General features: G+C 32.9%; 1 long non-coding RNA gene across 1 annotated transcript in view; it reads right to left on the reverse strand.

Moving 5' to 3' along the window:
• Positions 1-18,553, reverse strand: part of LOC127548485 (uncharacterized) — a 38,920-nt gene extending 20,367 nt beyond the window's left edge. The window contains exon 1 of the long non-coding RNA XR_007950401.1: positions 17,736-18,553. This is a non-coding gene — a long non-coding RNA (uncharacterized LOC127548485). The remainder of the gene's footprint in view (positions 1-17,735) is intronic.
• Between the last annotated feature and the right edge of the window lie 223 nt (positions 18,554-18,776).

The following is an 18,776-nucleotide window of genomic DNA, read 5'->3' on the forward strand; positions in this document are numbered from 1 at the left end:
CCATTTATCAATTGGAGAATGGCTTGGTTTCTTATAAATTAGAGTCAATTCTCTATATGTTTTGGAAATGATGCCTTTATCATAACTTTTGATGGTAAAAATGTTTTCCCAGTTTATTGCTTTTCTTATAATCTTGTCTGCATTAGTTTTGTTTGCACAAAACCTTTTCAATTTGATATAATCAAAATTTTCTGTTTTGTGATTAATAATGCTCTCTAGTTCTTCTTTGGCCATAAATTCCTTCCTCTTCCACAGGTCTGAGAGGTAAACTATCCTATGCTCTTCCAATTTATTTATAATTTCATTCTTTATGCCTAAGTCATGAACCTGTTTTGAACTTATCTTGGTGTGCGGTGTTAAGTGTGGATCAATGCCTAGTTCCTGCCATACTAATTTCTAATTTTCCCAGCAATTTCTGTCAAACAGTGAGTTCTTATCCCAAAAACTGGGGTCTTTGGGTTTGTCAAACACTAGATTATTAAAGTTATTGGATGTTTTGTGCTTTGAAACTAACCTATTCCACTGATCAACTAGTCTATTTCTTAGCCAATACCAAATGGTTTTGGTAACTGCTGCTTTATAACATAAGTTTAGATCTGGTACAGCTAGGCCAACTTCATTTGATTTTTTTTTCATTAATTCCCTTGAAATTCTTGATATTTTTACCATATGAACTTTGTTGTTATTTTTCCTAGGTCATTAAAATAGTTTTTTGGGAGTCTGATTGGTATAGTGCTAAATAAATAGATTAGTTTAGGTAGTATTGTCATCTTTATTATATTTGCTTCCCCAATCCAAAAGCATTTAATATTTTTCCAATTGGTTAGATCTGACTTTATTTGTGGGGAAAGAGTTTTGTAGTTTTGCTCATATACTTTCTGATGTTCCCTTGGCAAATAGATTCCTAAATATTTTATATTGTCAGTAGTTACTTTAAATGGAATTTCTCTTTGTAACTCTAACTGTTGGGTTTTGTTTGTTAGTGATATATAAGAATACTGATGATTTATGTGGGTTTATTTTGTAACCTGCAACTTTGCTAAAAGTATGGATTATTTCTAATAGCTTTTTTGTAGAATCTCTGGGGTTCTCTAAGTATACCATCATATCATCAGTAAAGAGTAATAATTTGGTTTCCTCATTACCTACTCTAATTCCTTTAATTTCTTTCTCAGCTCTTATTACCAAAACTAGCATTTCTAATACAATATTGAATAGTAGTGATAGAGGGCAACCTTGTTTCACTCCTGATCTTATTGGGAATGTTTCCAGTTTATCCCCATTACATATGATGCTTGCTGATGGTTTTAAATAGATACTACTGCAACTTTAAGTAAAAGTCCATTTATTCCTATAGTCTCTAGTGTTTTTTTAATAGGAATGGGTTTGGATTTTATCAAATGTTTTTTCTGTATCTATTGAGATAATTATATATTTTTTGTTAATTTGGTTATTAATATGGTCAATTATACTAATAGTTTTCTTAATATTGAACCAGCCCTGAATTCCTGGTATAAATCCTAACTGATCATGGTGTATTATCCTGGGGATGCTTTTCTGTAGTCTTTTTGCTAATATTTTGTTTAAGATTTTAGCATCAATATTCATTAGGGAGATTGGTCTATAATTTTCTTTCTCTGTTTTCATCCTACCTGGTTTAGGTATCAGTGCCATGTCTGTGTCAAAAGGAATTTGATAGGAGTCCTTCAGTCCCTGTTTTTTTTTTTTTTTTTTTTTTTTTTCTTTTTTTTTTTTCAAATAGTTAATTGTTCTTTAAAGGTTTGATAAAATTCACATGTAAATCCATCTGGTCCTGGGGATTTTTTCTTAGGGAGTTGATTAATAGCTTGTTCTATTTATTTTTTTCTAAAATGGGACTATTTAAGTAATTTATTTCGTCTTCTGTTAATTTGGCAAGCTATATTTTTATTGGTATTCCTCCATTTCACTCACGTTGTCAAGTTTATTGGCATAAAGTTGGGCAAAGTAACTCCTAATTATTTCTCTAATTTTCTCTTCATTGTTGGAAAGTTCTCCTTTTTCACTTTTAAGACAAACAATTTGATTTTCCTCTTTCCTTTTTCTAATCAAATTTACTAAATGTTTATCTATTTTGTTGGTTTTCTCATAAAACCAACTCTTAGTTTTATTTATTAATTCGCTAATTTTTTTGTTTCACTTTTATTAAGCTCTCCTTTTATTTTTAGAATTTCATTTTGGTATTTTATTTGGGGTTTTAAATTTGCTCTTTTTATAGATTTTTTCTACTTTTCTTTAAGAAGCAGTTAAAACATCATCTTTCTCATGAAGCCTTTTCTGATTCCCTTCAATTGCTAATGCCCTCCTTTCCAAACTACTTTGTTTTCAATTACTTTATGTATTTATTTATTTTTTAATTATGTTAGGTGTTGCCATAGTGCATAAAGTGCTTGGCCTAAAATAAGGAAGTTCCTTCCTGTGTTCGAATCTGATCTCATACACTTATAAGTTGTATGACCCTGTTTACCTCAGTTTCCTCTCATGTAAAATGATCTGGAGAAGAAAATGGAAACCCATTGCCTTATCTTTTTAAGAAAACCCCAAATTAAGTCAGAAAGACTCAAGACACAACTGAACTATAACTCAAATTTTTAAGATTTGTATTTGTTGTTATCCCCATTTGAATTTAAAGTCAGTGTTCATTGAGATTACTAATTCTCTGTACGTTTATCCTTAGTGTCTGGGATATAGAGGGTGCTTAATAAATACTTGTTGATTGATAGACTGATCAGATGGGTTGCCTTGAGAAGTATTGGGTTTCAGCTGGAGGTCTTCAAACAAAGACTGTCTAACTTTGTGTCAAATAGGTTGAAGGTAACATTCTATTTCAGAATTGGATCAGATGGTCTCCAAAGTTCCTTCAACCCCTTAGATTCTGTAATTTTGTGGCCACCAGGTTTTTATTAGTTTTCCTTGATATTTAACTGCTTGTTGACTCTGTCTCTACAATTAGAACTTCTTGCCATTAGGACTGAAGATATCCCAGCCCTTTCTGCCTATAGGTATTTATATATTGTTTATTTCACTTGCTTACTTAGTCCCAACTTTTTGACTGTCTAGACAGCTGTTTCATATGTTCTCTGTTTCTCAGTTGCCAGCATCCTGCCTGACCTCCTGGTCCTGCTGTCCTCCATAATCTGGCATCACATGTGGTCTTTGGATATCATAGACACAAACCATCATTGATTCAGAATGAGAATCATCTTGGTAGTCGCAATAATGCACAAAATGCCAGATATACTGTGGACATCTGGAAAGCCTCCCTCTAACCATACTTGAATTGCAAATTTATTTTATTAGCTGAATTTAGTGTAATCATTCAAGGACCACAGCAGGATGACAGTGCTGGCCTTCTGTTGGGTCTACCATCCCACCCTCGTGCCTGACAGAATAGCTAAACAAACTTGCCTAGGATCTGATTTATTTTCTTCACTGCACACAAGATCCCTGTCTCTTGGCACCAGACTCTTAAACAGCATCATTGTTCATTCCTGTCAGGATTCAGCTGCTTATAATGTGATGTGGCTTGGAGTACATTTCACGCATTATCTTCTTTTGTAACATGGTTACTTGGTTTTTCACCATGACTGAAACTTGTGCCATGTGAATTGTTTCATTTGGGGAATATGAATAGAAATTTTAAAATCAAGCAGGAATGAACATCACAACTCCCTATAAACTTGTTGCTTTCAAAAGCAAAATCTACTTACTCCCCTCCCCTTCATAGATTCCTGAACCTTCCCTTTGAATTCATGTAATTTATCAAGAATGGGAACATTTCACAATCTCTGATGTATATTCTTCACCTTATCTCAGGATTTTTTCTTCCACTCTAGTCATCAAACAGAAGCACCATTAACAGAATTCTGCATAATCACTGCTCCTCTAAAGAGAAAAAGGGAAGTACAAGGTAGATAATACATCAGAATCAATCCTCTAGGTTCTTAGGTCAGTGCAGAGAGACAAAGGCAAAGCAAGTTGTAAGCCATGATTTACGTAAGTAATGTTACTTCAGGCCTCAAATGTACTGCATTTTGATATTTCATAATACCAGGGAAACATGCCTTCACCATCTCATATTCTAAACAAGACTGAGATGACAAGTATGTCATGGTGAAAGAATGAAAGGACAAGAAGGAAGCACAATTAGAAAATCTTTTAGTTACAAGATTACTTGCATTGTTATTATCAGTATTCAGGAATAAAGAAAACTGACAACCTTGGAATTACTTGTTTATTATAAAAAGTGCCTTTTGAGGATCAAATGTCAATTAAACATAGAATGTTCTAAATTGAAGATTAAACAAAACTAACTTTAACCCCAAACTAACATCTTGTCTTTCAGCATGTCTCTTTATCCAGCTGCTGGATATGCAAACTGATCTTAGTATTAGCCTACAAAAACCTACAATAATTATAAAGGTAAGCCCTTTGAGGAAAAAATCTTATCTATCTGTCCAAATGTAAATCTAAATATTTGAGTGAGTGGTTATTATCACTATTATTAAATGAAGATAATATGAGTAGTGTGATACAGAAGGTAATGGTAGGAGAGGAAAAGAGAAATAAACTTATCTTATTGTATTCTACCCTCACTTGATTTCAGGCTGTAAACTTAAATAAGCCTTATAGGGGGGGGGGGAATCATTTCTTGATTACTTGATATAAACTTGCTTTTAAAAAAATCAAATAGCTATAAGATTGGTCACAAGACACAATTAATGCTAAATGGATAGAAAGAAACACAAGAAACTAAATTTTCATTTCTTGGAGGTATAGATAACCTTAGAGTATTGTTGTTTTTGATTGGTAGTAGTTTGTTCAGTGTTCAGGAATAAGCACAGTGTAATCATTCTATCTGTAGCATAGTCATTCCAGACACAGACCAACAAACATGTATTTGTGAGAAATGTCAGAAGAGTAATAGGGTGTGTGTGTGTGTGTGTGTGTGTGTGTGTGTGTGTGTATGTGTGTATTAGAGAGAGAAAGAAAGAGAGAGAGAGAGAGAGAGAGAGACAGAGAGAGAGAGAGAGGCAAAGACAGAGAAAGAGACACAGACAGAGAGACAGATAGAGAAAGAGAAAGAGGAAGGAAAGAAGGGAGAGAGAGAGAGACAAAGAGAGAGATACAGAGACAGAGAGGCAATGAGACACATATAGAGAGACAGATAGATAAAGAGGGAGAGGCAGAAAGACAGAGACTGAAATAAGAGAGAAACCAAGATATAAACAAGGGAGGAGAGAAACATTTATGATAATTATGTGTATATATCAGTATATGGGACATTTCTGATCATAAGAAGAAATTATGGTTTTACCTGAGAAGTTATTATTGATCAACACTATACATTTCACAAAAGTGTGGAGTTATCTGTGGATATACTGCCTAAGAAGATGCATCTAAATGCATGCAAATAAATTACAAGTGAGCTGATTATGGGGGCAGCAATACTAGTAGTTTCATTAAGTCCCATAAATGTTTTGAGGTTGCTCAGTAGCATTTAATAAATGAGTTTGCCCCTACTTTTAATTGGTGTCAAAGGGATCTGAAAGAGTTTTCTTTTAGAGCCTAAGTTTTAGGATCTTTTTTTATTGATATTATGTTTCTCATGATTTCTGGAATGACTTTGTAATCTTTAATGTATTTTCATATCTGTCTGTACACATGTATACTCCCCTGGTGCCCCACATCCCCCAGTAGAATGTAAACTCTTGAGAACAGGGACCATTTTCCTTTCTCTCTTTTCCCCTCCCTCTTTCCTTTCTTTGTATTTTCTTTATTTCCTTCCTTTGTCTCTAATGCATTTCACACAATCAGAACTGAAAATGTGTTTTTGAATCGAATTTATTTGATGAAATTAGGCTCAGTGTTAATACCTGTCATAAATCAAAACTCAAGAATATAAGAAAATAAATATATTTTAAGAAAAAAAATTTTTTTGTTTTGTTTTGTTTTGTTTTGTTTTGTTTTTTTTTTTTTACTGTGTTCACATGCTAAGCATCCAAGCTGACTGAAAATAACTAATTTGGCACGAATAAAATACTCTCTAATCTTATTTTAAAAACTGGAATTCACTCTGTATTTCCTCTTTTGGAAACACCTTTCATAATGTAGTTTGTATAATCTTCCTTGTGTAATTACTACCAGATAATTAGTCCAGTGGCACAAACAATTAACATGTGGTAAAAGTTAATTTGAAGCAATATTGGCTTTACACATTTGGATTGTTCTGCAAGCTCTACAGTGGATAGTCTAGTGGGTAAATATTTCACTTGGAGAGTGTTACAGACTGTGAAAGCTTCCTTTCCCCACAATAAAGTCTTCACATCCATTAAGCTCTTTCATGGAAAAAAATGGCCAGCTATTCTTTTTTTTTTTTTTCTGTTATCACTGAGTACTACTTTAAATTATAGGGAAAAAAATTGAAGTCAGATCTAAGAAAAAAACTTTTAATACTAAAGGTTGCTGACCTAATGGAGAAATAGCTACCTACCTAATGTAATTTGAAGGATGCTGGGGACACACCCTCCCTCCCTCCCTCCTTACCCCTATGTTTTAAGGAAAACTTTTATAACAAAGAGAAGATAGAGAGCATTATAAGGTGACAAAAGCCTCAGATTCATGCCTGGTTATAATGGCTTGAAAGAATTGGTGCTATTTGGCCTAGAGAAGAGAAGGCTAGAATGTGATATGCTGGTGGAAGGGAAAGGAATAAAGAGCTTACTGTATGCCAGACAATATACTAAGCACTTTACATTAAATGTGATTAATTGTCTTCAAATGTTTGAAGAACTGTCACCTAAAATGAAATTTTGCTTATACTTCTGGCCTCTAAGGGCAGAATTAAAAACTAAGATATAAATTTAGGGTTGATGTAAGGAAAGACTTACTAACAATTTGTATTTTCCTAAAGGAGAATGGGTTGTCTCATGTTTCCTAATAATTGGAGATCTTTAAACAAAGACTGGATGTCCATTTGCCAAATACATTGTGGAAGGAATTTAGCTATAAAGCTGTTTATGATTCCCACTTTGGACATTCTTTGAGTATGTCATTTCTCTACTGGCCCAAATTTTTGTGTCCAGGGATTGATTCTTTGGGGAAAGGCCTTTATTCTCTTCAAACATCCCTTATTAAAATGTGAATATACCTGAAAAAGGTAACATTAAACTAGGGTCAGGCACTAGTCTGTTAACACAGGCCTAATTTAGATCACTTTTTAAATATGGCAGTTAGTTGAGAACAGGGTCAAAAGGAAATACTATGCCAGTAACACTAGTTTGGGTACTGCATAATGTGTGAGCAGCTTGAGAGTCCCTTATGGGTTAAAAGATCATCAGGAAAGGGCAACTTATTGGAAAATGGGAAAGGCAGGATGAAAAACAAAAACTTTGTTCTATTTCAAAACTTTGCTTTGGCTTTATGATTTTGCCAACCATGGCTGGCAGATATTGATGTGTACTGGATAATCTCCTCCATAAGAATGGAAGGTGTGTGCAAATATTGAGCAACTTAAATGTTGCTCCATAATTTCCCCATTCTGAAACAGGATTCTCAACCAATGCTAATGGAGATTCTATATAGGTAACAAAAAGTCGGAAGTAATGGTAAGGAATGTCTTATTGTCCTTTTGCCATATGAAATGCAAATCAATGTTGCAATAGTGATTTGCAACATCCTTAAGAAATATTTTTCTTTGTAGGATTGCTATAATATTAATCCCTGCTAAGTCCCAAAAGCATCTTGAGGTCCAAGATTATTGAATTTATTTTTTTACATTCCTATGCCCTAGCTGAGTGTCTTGCATATGGTACATAGGGTACTTTCTAGAGAAGGCAGTATTAGATGAGGCCTTATGACCTCAATATATATAAATATATATAGTATCAAAACAACTCTCTTTGTGATTGCAAAGGATTGAAAATTGAAGAGATGCCCATCAATTGGCGAGTAGCTAAACAAATTGTGATATATGAATGTAATGAAATACTTGTTCTATAAGAAATGATGAGCAGGTACAAAAAAACTTGCTAAGACTTACATGGACTGATGCTGAGTGAAATGAGCAGAACTAGGAGAACAATGTACACAGTTAAAATTACATTGTGTAGATGATCAACTTTGATAGTTTTAGCTCTTCTTCTCAACACAATGATCTAAGACAATCCCAAAAGACCTATGATGGTAAATGATATCCATATTCAAAGAACTATGGAGACTAAATGCAGATTGAAGCATACTATTTTTATTTTTTTCTTTCTCATGGTTTTTCCTTTTTATTCTTATTCTTCTTTTACAACATGACTAAAATGGAAATATGTTTAAGATGATTGTACATATATGACCTATATCAGATTGCTTGTCATCTTTGGGAGGGGCAGGGAGGGAGAAAAAATGAAAATCAAAATCATATAAAAGTAAACGTTGAAAATTTTAAAAAATTCTATCTTACAATCAAATGTGTTAAATATAGATACTTTACATATTCAGATTTCATATACCTGCAATACTAATGGTGAAGTTTTCTACTGTTATGTGAATTATAGCAGAAAAGCACCTTCATTATATTCCTTATGGGTGGTACCTTGGCAGCAGATAAATAGAATTAAGAGCCCTCAGATATTCGGACTTTGAATATCATAGAAAGATAACCTGTGGTAGTGGACGGGAGGGACAGTTTTGGAAGAAGAAAATATAATCACAGGTTTACTCTTTGACACAAAGTTCTCCCGTAACTCAGAGATCGTTAAATTTTCAGTGTCCTCCCAACCTCCCTCTCCACCCGTCTCCCCCAAAAAGCCTATAGAAGGAATACTGGATTTGAACTCAAAGGACTTTAATTAAAATCTCATGTTGCCATTTCATATTTTGTGACCTTAGACGAGTAATTTAAACTCTCTTGCCTCAGTTTCCTCAACTGTTAAATGAAGTAGTTAAACTAGGTAGATGATGTCTATATTCCTTTCATACTCTAATCAACTAATGGTTTCTATAATTTAATAGTTCTTAATGTGAAAAAATACTTTGGAAGCTTTAGAGCACTCATAGAATGGTTATTAATGGTTTGATATAGTAATGGTCTAATGGGTAAATATTGCACTTGGAAAATATTACAGATTGTGTGAAAGCTTCCTTTTCTCACAGTGAATTCTTCATGTCCATTAAGAGCTCTTTCACAAGAGAAAATGGCCAGCTATTCTTTTTCTGTTTTCACTAAGTAGAGGGCTACTTTAAATTGTAGAGGGAAGAACTGAAGTCAGATCTAAGAAAGAACTTTTAATAATAAGGGTTGCCAACCTAATGGAAAAATAGCTACCTATCTAATGTAATTTGAAGAATGCTGGGAAGATACCCTTTCCCCCCTGCCTCATAGCACCGGTTTTTTAAAAAAATTCATAGCAGAGACTATAGAGTGCATTTTAAGGGTAAAGAAAACCTTAAATCCATACCTGATCACAATGGTTTGAGAGAATTGGTGCTATTTGACCTGGAGAAAAGAAAGTTTGGATGTGATAGGAAGGGAAAGGCATAAAGAGACTATTATATGCCAGACACTGTACTAAGCACTTTAATTATATTAAATGTAATTATAATTGTCTTCAAATGTTTGAAGAACTCTCACCTAGTAAAGGAATTATATTTCTGGCCTCTGATATAATGTGATATAACATTATGCACAATGTTTTATAATATATTAAATATATGATACAGGATATATCTATAAACATATACACATGAATATGTATATACATTTATCTACTTATACACAATATATACATATATAAAATATTTTGACATCTATATCATTTGATGTCAATATCAGTTTTCCATGTCTTTTTAATATATATTGCTATAAAATTCACTTTATAAGTGATCTAGTATTTTCAGTATCTGAATCTTTTTGAATTTGAATCTATTTTCCATATCCTTTCCAGTTTTGAGTTATCTGCAAATTTCATGATTGTACCATTCATTTATACATTTATTCAAGTCACTAATAAAAGTGTTAAAACAACAAAAAACTGAGTACATAATCCCCTCAGCTATTCCTTCCAAGTTGGCAAAATTATATAAATATGCAAAGGTGTACATATATGAATAAAGTATAATATAATATATAACATAATGAATAATATAATTACATATGAATCACATGTAAATATAATATATATGTTATAAATATAGAAATTATATACAAATACATATATGACTTTCTGGATATCAATGTTTATAACTCTATATTTATCTTTCTATAGAAATGAATGAGTCTTAGCTCTACAAACAAAAGTTTAGGAAGACATATATAAACAACAACTTATCTTTAAAAAATAACCACAACAAAAACTAGGCCATTTAGGGAATTGCAAGCTTAATCTTATTGAGTATAATATGATATCCAAGTAAGATAATATAATCTTAGGTGTTATTGAGTATCATTATATGGAGCATTAGGGAGATGAAGGTTCTGCCATCCTTTGTCCTGTTCAGACCTTATCTGGAGGAATGGAATGTTCATTTCTGAGAGCCTTATTTTAGGAAGGATATTGATTTGTTGGAGAATATTCAGAGAATTCCAACCAGGATTGTAAAAGATCTTGAATTCATGATATGTAAGGACACCTTGGAAGGCCTTGGGAAGTTTATGTTGAGAAGAAAAGACCTGCAGGAAAGGGAATGGCCATCATGATAGCTTCAAGTATTTGAAAAGATATCATTTGAAGTGGAATAGAAAACATTCTTCTTGACCACCAGAGGGCAGAACTGGGATTAATGAGGAAGGGCAGTGAGGTAGATTTGGGATTGATTGGATTGGGGAGGGAGGCGGGGGTTCTTATTAATTAGAGCTGTCCATAAGTAGAATGGGTTCAATCAGAAGACTATGAACTTTCTCTCACTTGGTGGAGGCTTCAAGTAAAGACTGAATGACAATGTGTTGGGCATATTTTAAAGAAGATCATTTATTAGGATGGATGAGATGATGGTCTCATAAGACTCTTCATACTAAGATTCTGTATGTAATATATTTTATGTGAATATTGCCTGAATATATAAATGTGTACATGTATGTTTGATTATACACACACACACATATCATACAACAATTATATATAATTAACATATTTGTATGGTATATAATAATATAACCATATATAATTAACTTATATGCATAAAATATAATATACAATAGCAATACATAATTATATGTAATGTACACATATGCATAGATGCATACATATAATACTATATTGATATCAATCAAGTCCTCATGTTTTTAAAGTGACAAAAGAACAGTTTTGACCATACTTCAAGGTCTCAGTTCTTACATTCACTAGCTATGTAAGTATGAGGAAATCACTTGATTCCTCTGGATTTCAGTTTCTTTATCTGTAAAATGAATTAGAATTTCTATGGTCTCTCCCAATGTTAAGTCTCTTAATCCTGTGATACAAGTTTTGGGCTGAGTCTAGTGTAGCCATTGAAGAACTTGTAGATAAACATGACTCTTCATTGCATGTTCTATTTCCTTCATGTTTATACTAGTTCTGTCTATTCGATACCTTGTAAAATGGAAATAGGAAGATGTGCTAAGATACTAAATAATGTTTGTATACTAAAACATTCCTGTTGCAGCTGATTTAACGAGACACATGGTTTACAATGAGTTTTCTTATTAAACAGAGCCTTGTGAAATGAGCACCCGTGTTTAAGTAAATGAACAAGCCATGTCGCACATCAAAGTTGCAAATACCTATAGTTCTAGGCAAACCTTTTGCTATGCCACAAGCACAATATTTCATCTGTCAGCTGTGTGGAAAAAGCACATTATTTCTGTTTCAGTAGGTTAGCAATATCAGATTAGAAGCCTGGTTACATAAGTATTCAGGCATCATAAACTCAAGTGCCTCCATAGATCTTTATTAGGATACCTGCCTAATACAGTCTTCCCTAAAGGAGGAAAAACAAACAAACACAATGACTTCAGTGACTTACTGAAGTTAGAAATAGGGATATTTAGAATTAAGGACAGACATGAGATAATAAACTGGATAACTGCCTTTCAACCAGGCTACCTTGGATCAAGGACTATTTCCCATGTCCTGGTGATTTTTGACATGTTGTCTCTGGCATTGTTGACCATAATTTAACTGCCATCTCTCCTTTTTTTGAGGGGGCCCCCCCAATTTCATTTATTGCCTGACCTAATGCTTAAATTTGTTCCTCAAATTATTTCCTATTTCCCAAATATTTTTATTCATGGTCTGCTAATGATTATTAATTATTACATTGATAATAATTTTTTTGGTTTTAGCTGTTTTATCACTTCTTTTCATGACACTCACTATAGAAGTGACATAAAATATGTTATCAAGGCCTTGTGGGAAGAGTCAGAATCTAACAATATCTTAATAAGCATGAATATTAGGCTGAGTCAAACAAAATAAAATTTAGTAACAATAAAGTTTTTTACTTTGGTACAAAAAATAATCATCTTTACAAGCATGAGAACAGGGAGATATGTTTAGATTCCAGTTTTTCTGGGTGGAAAAAAGAAATATCTAGGGCATTAATTGGACTGGACTACATAGGCCATATGAGTAAGTAGTGTGAGGTAGTAGCTGAAGAAGATAATGTGAGCTTAGGCTTCATTAAGAATGATATAGGTTCCAGGGTTAAAGAGTTCAAAATCCCTCTGTCCTATCCTCATTAGCATCACATGGAGGGTTGCATAATTTTGAGTATCACAATTTTAGAAGGATATTGATTAGTGGGAGAACATCTAGGATGGTGAAAAGCCCTAAGTCCATATCTATCCATATGAGGATAGATTGAAGAAACCTCTGATGTTTATCCTGGAGAAGAGAATAATGAAATGATGAGGTGGGAGAAAATTGGTGGGAAATGATAATCATGTTCAAGAGTGTGAATCATTGAAATGTGAAAGAAGAATTAGACTCTTTCTTTTGGGTCCAGAGAGAAGAACCAGGAGTAATGAGTAGAAATTACAAAAAGGCAAAGCTAGGTTTGATATATAGTATAAAATTCTAAACAGAGTTATCCCAGACTGGAATGGGCCACCTTGAGAGGTGGTGTTTTCTCCATCAAAAGTCTTCTGAGAGGTTCCATCTTCAATCTAGATTGAAGAGATTAGTCAATCTTCTCCCAAGTCTTCTCTTTTTCAAACTAAACACCCCAGTTTTTTCAATTAATTCTCATGTAATAGCCAGCATATAGTGATTTAAAGTTAGCAAAGCACTTTATACACACTGTCACAACTGTGAGCGGTAGGTGCTATTATTATACCCATTTTACAAATAGGAAACTCAGGCAGACAGAAGTTAAGGTATGAATATGAGAAGCTATTCCATTCTTGTCTCTCTTGTTAAATTTCATCTTATTAGAATAAATCTCATCTGCTAACCTATCAAAACCTTTTTGAATTTTGCATATTATCCAGTGTACTAAATTTTTCTCCCTGTTTTGTATCATTTACAAATTTTACAAGCGTACTATCTATATGCCATTATTTAAGTTATTAATACACAGCAGAGATTCCTAAGTTACTCCTTCAAAGTTGACATTGAGCTATTAGTAAATACTCTCTTCTTCCCTATTGAATATCTTTATTCATTTTCTTTAACCACAATTCCCTACTTCTTTGCTCCATTTTCTGACAGAGGTGGCACATCTCCTTACCAACTCTAACTCCTCTGTATAAATCATTGATCCTCTTGCCTATTGTTTTTTCCAGGAGCTTGTCACTCAAATCAGTCTTTTTCTTTCTAATCATCAAATTTTCCTTTTATGACTGCATTGATTTTGTGCAAAAATTTGTCAATTTTATGTAATCAAAATGGTCTATTTTTATGCTTTACAATGTTCTTTATTCTTTGGTCATGAATTTTTCTCCAATTTATAACTGTTAAAATTACTTTTTCTTCCTTTTTTGTTATTGTTACCTTTGTCTAGATCTAAAAGGGTTAGATACATTGAACTATTCAACTCCTGAATAAAAGAGTCATATGCCCTTTAACTATGGTGCTTTTAGGCATAATATAGTTTCCTTGCTTATTTATTTTAATCATGTATATTTTTATATTTACCATGTCTGATATTATGATAGCTACCTCTACTTTCTTGAATTCACATCGAGTATAATACATTCTGTTCTAGTCTTTTAATTTAATACTACATGACTTTGTTTTAAAGTGTGTTTCTTACAAGCAAAATATTGTTGGGAATCTGTATTCTAACCTACTTTGCTATCTTTTTCTCTTGTATAAATGAGGTCATCTTATTTGTGTTCATGGTTTTGGTTCTTATTTATTTCCCTTTATACTCTTTTACTGTACTTCTTTTCTACTTGTCTTCTCCTTCTACACCTTTTTAAGAATAAAAAGGTGATGAAAGAGGAGTTTATTTAAGATTATTGAACTACAATCTCAACCAAGGGTTCTTATTATTTATTTTCTTTTATTCCCCTCTTTGCAATCCACTTTCTGATGTTGACATTTATTTTACTATGACTAATCCTTCACTGATCCTACCCTTTTTTTTTTTTTATTAAAGCTTTTTATTTATAAAACATATGCATAGGTCATTTTTCAAAATTGACCCTTGCAAAAGTATCTGTTCCAAATTTTTCCCTCCTTCCCTCCACCCCCTCCCCTAGATGGCAGATAGTCAAATACTTGTTAAATATTTTAAATCCGATATATGTAATATGTATTTATACAGTTACCTTGCTGCACAAGGAAAAAAAAATGGATCTAGAAAGAAAAAAAAAAGCCTGAGAAGGAAAACAAAATGAAAGCAAACATCAATAGAAAGTCTGAAAATGCTATGTTGTGGTCCACACTCAGTTTCTGCAGGCCTCTCTCTGGGAGTATATGGCTTTCTTTATCACTGAACAATTGGAACTGGTTTGAATCATCTTGTTGTTAAAAAGAGCCATGTCCATCACAATTGATCGTCGTATAGTCTTCTTATTGCCATGTATAATGATCTCCTTGTTCTGCTCATTTCACTTAATATCAGTTCATGTAAGTCTCTCTGAAATCATCCTGTTGGTTGTTTCTTACAGAACAATAATATTTAATAATATTCATATGACATAATTTATTAAGCTATTCTCCAATTGATGAGCATCCATTCATTTTCTAGTTTCTAGCCACTACAAAGAGAGCTGCCACAAACATTTTTAAACAATTTATCCCTTTTCCTTCATTAAGATCCCTTTGGGATAGAAGCCCAGTAGAAACACTGCTGGGTCAAAGGTTATGCACAGTTTGATAACTTTTTGAGCATAGTTCCAAATTGCTCACCAGAATGGTTGGATCCATTCACAATCCCACCAACAATGTATCAGTGTCCCACTTCTCCACATCCCCTCCAACATTGGTCATTATCTTTTCCTGTCATCTTAGCCAAACTGACAGGTGAGTAGTGGTACCTCAGAATTGTCTTAATTTGCATTTCTCTGATCAAAAGTGATTTGGAGCAACTTTTCATGTGACTAGAAATAGTTTCAATTTCTTTGTTTGAAAATGATCTGTTCATATCCTTTGATCATTTATCAATTGGAGAATGACCCTAATTCTTATTAATTTGAATTAATTCTCTTTATATTTTAGAAATGAGGTCTACTTATTGTGTATTTAATTTATGCTTTAATATAATTTAACATCTACTGGTCATCCTGCCATCTAGGGGAGGGGGTTGGGGGAAGGAGGGGAAAAATTGGAACAAAAGGTTTGGCAATTGTCAATGCTGGAAAATTACCCATATATATAACTTGTAAATAAAAAGCTATTAAAAAAAAAAAGAAATGAGGCCTTTATAAGAACCTTTGAATATAAAAATGTTTTCTCATTTTATGACTCCCCTTCTAATCTAATCTGCATTAGTTTTGTTTGTACAAAAACTTTTTAACTTAATATAATCAAAATGATCTAATTTATTTTATTTTATTATCTATTATTATTTATTTGGTCTGTCTTTCTCTATGCCAGATTGAAACAGATCTTTTTTGGAGATCTTTGAAATTATCTTCTACTGGTAATTTGTTACACTTTCAATATTTGTGTCAGACCAGAACTAGACTGGATTTGCTAGTTAGCCTGAGGACTGTGGGACGAACTCAGGAAAAAAACCATCTTGCCATCTCTGCCATCTTACCCTTGCTCCTTTCTATGATTTCTAAAGACATTAAGCTTCTAAGGGAATTCTGTTTTCTCTTCTTATTGGAATCTAAGTACTCCATCTTCATATAGCCCCTTCAAAGTGTATAAATGCTTTTATATTTCTATATTTGGCTTGTCTTTTATGTTTGCATTTCAAATATTCTGCACAGTTGTGGTTTTTTTCTCAGGAATGATTGAAAATACTCTTCCATTAAAGGTTCATGCTAAGATTATACTCTATTTTCAGGGTAAATTATAATTTTTTTTTTTTTGTTTTTTGGGACAACATTTTCTATTTTCTTCTATTTTTATGCTGGTATCTGCCAAAATATGTGAAGCTGATTGGTTCCTTGATACTTGGATACTTCCTTCCTACTGCTCCAGCAGCTTGTAGTATTTTTCCTTTGGACTAGAAGTTCTGGATTTTGGCTATCATTTTCTTGGTGACTTTAGTTTTGAGTTTATTTTTGTTAGGTAATGGATTAATTAGTTCTCTTTTTATTTTTGCTTTCTGGATATTAGATCTATATTTTTCATTTATGTTTTCTAAAAGTGTGGCACATAAGCCTTTTTTACTCTGGGCCATGATTTTCATAGTCTGATGACTGTTCAGTTTTCTCTCAAACTCTTTTCCCTGGTTTGTTTCTGATAGCATATAAATTTTTTTCTTATTTCTTATTTTTTAAGTCTTATTTCTAATATTTCTTGCTTTGTAGAGTAATTTCTATCTAGTCTATTCTAATTTTCAGGAATCCATTTCATGAGTAAAATTTACTACTTTTACTTCAAAGCTATTAATTCCCTCTTCCATTCTTTACTTAACAGATCTCATTTAAAATAACTGTATCTCCTATTTCTTTCAGAAACTCACATAGTACTTTTGCTCAAGACATTATTTTCTTTGAAGTTTTTCTTGGACTTAGAATGGGGTATCTCTTCTGGGTTCAGCTCTTGGGCTTTTCTCAATCTATAATATTTCTTCATTGTATTTGGTTTTTTATGTTTTATTCATATCCCTAATTTTTTTTATTTCTGAATTAATGTTATGTGTCTAGTTAAGGTCCTGTCACCTCCTGCACTCTTTGATAGTTTGGGGAGGCCTTATTTGGTCTTTGACATAGAGGCTAAGATTAATTCCAGGCCTCTGCAAGAACATTCAGATTGTGGCCCAGATTTCTGGTAACTTGATTTAACTTTTACCTTTGTGCTCTTCTTTTCCCCACTTTATAATCAGGGATTAATTGATTTTTTTGTTTTTATTTTTATGTTTAAATTAAATAATTATTTATTTTCTTCTACTCCCATCTTCTCTAATTTAAAGAAAAATGAAAATCATATTCTCATTAAAATGTGCACAATTAAAAAAACAAATTTTGAAAGTGAATATCTCATTATACATCTTTAAGAATTTATCATATTTCTGTTAGGAGATGAGTAGCATAGTTCATCAGTAGTCTTCTAGAATCAAGAGTTTAAAATTGTTTTATTAATTCCGTTGTTGTTTGTTCTGCTTACCTCAGTGCATCAATTCATATAAATCTTCCTAGGTCTCAACTTTTTCTTTATATCTTTATCTTTTAATGTTGAACCTGGAATTGGATCTTTCCTTTGCTATGACTCTGACTGGCCCCAAACAGATGTTGTTTGCATAGGTCTGAAGCCTCTTGCCAGACCTTAGATGCTCTGCTGCTTTGTGTCTTTCTCCTTCTTTGGTTCTCCTTTTGACTCTTTTATTAGTTGTCTTTGAACTTGTTTTCCTTGATCTAGGACTATCCCTGTTTTGTGCTGTGGTTTAAGTGGCTATCTTAGCAGTGTGCTGCCTGAGGGTATGTGTACCCTCTGTCTCTCATTGTTCTTGAGATTCATAGGCACTGGTTTTGGTTTTGGTTACCTGGCTTTGCTCTGGTCTTGGTACTCTTGTGGTACAGAAGTACTTGCATACTGTTTTTAGCTTAGCCTGGCCTGTGTCTTAGAGCCTCCATGGGATTTAGGCAGTATTCTTGTGGGATTTTGAACTGGGTAGAGGAGTTTATAATCTTTGTCTGAGCATATCATTGTTCTTTTTGATGGACTTTTAGAAACTTTTTGGAGTATTTGTAGGAGATCTGATGCTCACTGTTTCCAAATCTTCAAATTTCTTAGCAAAGGAGAATGATCTTTGAATATAAAGAACAGAAGAAAAACAAGAACAAAACAAACAAGGATTTACTCTTCTTGGTAAGGAGATAGACAATAAGATAACATTTAGTTTATTCTTATGTTTTCAAGTCACCAGGATCCCTTTTGAAAAAAAAAAAAAAACAATCCTTCCTCAGTCCTCCCTCTCTCTCTCTCTCTCTTTCTCTCTCTCTCTCTCTCTCTCTCTCTCTCTCTCTCTCTCTCTCTCTCTCTCTCAACAATCTTTTAAACTTCCCTGTGGGTAGATCTCAGCAATTACATCTATAGTTCATTTCCTAGGTTGCAGTTCATCTGGTTCTAGTGATTTGAAAAACATGAAGTCAGCTAAATATTATCTTACATATAGATCACTGGACATGGAAACATTAAGTTCAATCA

The sequence above is a fragment of the Antechinus flavipes genome, chromosome 2 (assembly GCF_016432865.1).
Source record: "Antechinus flavipes isolate AdamAnt ecotype Samford, QLD, Australia chromosome 2, AdamAnt_v2, whole genome shotgun sequence".
Classification (NCBI taxonomy): domain Eukaryota; kingdom Metazoa; phylum Chordata; class Mammalia; order Dasyuromorphia; family Dasyuridae; genus Antechinus; species Antechinus flavipes.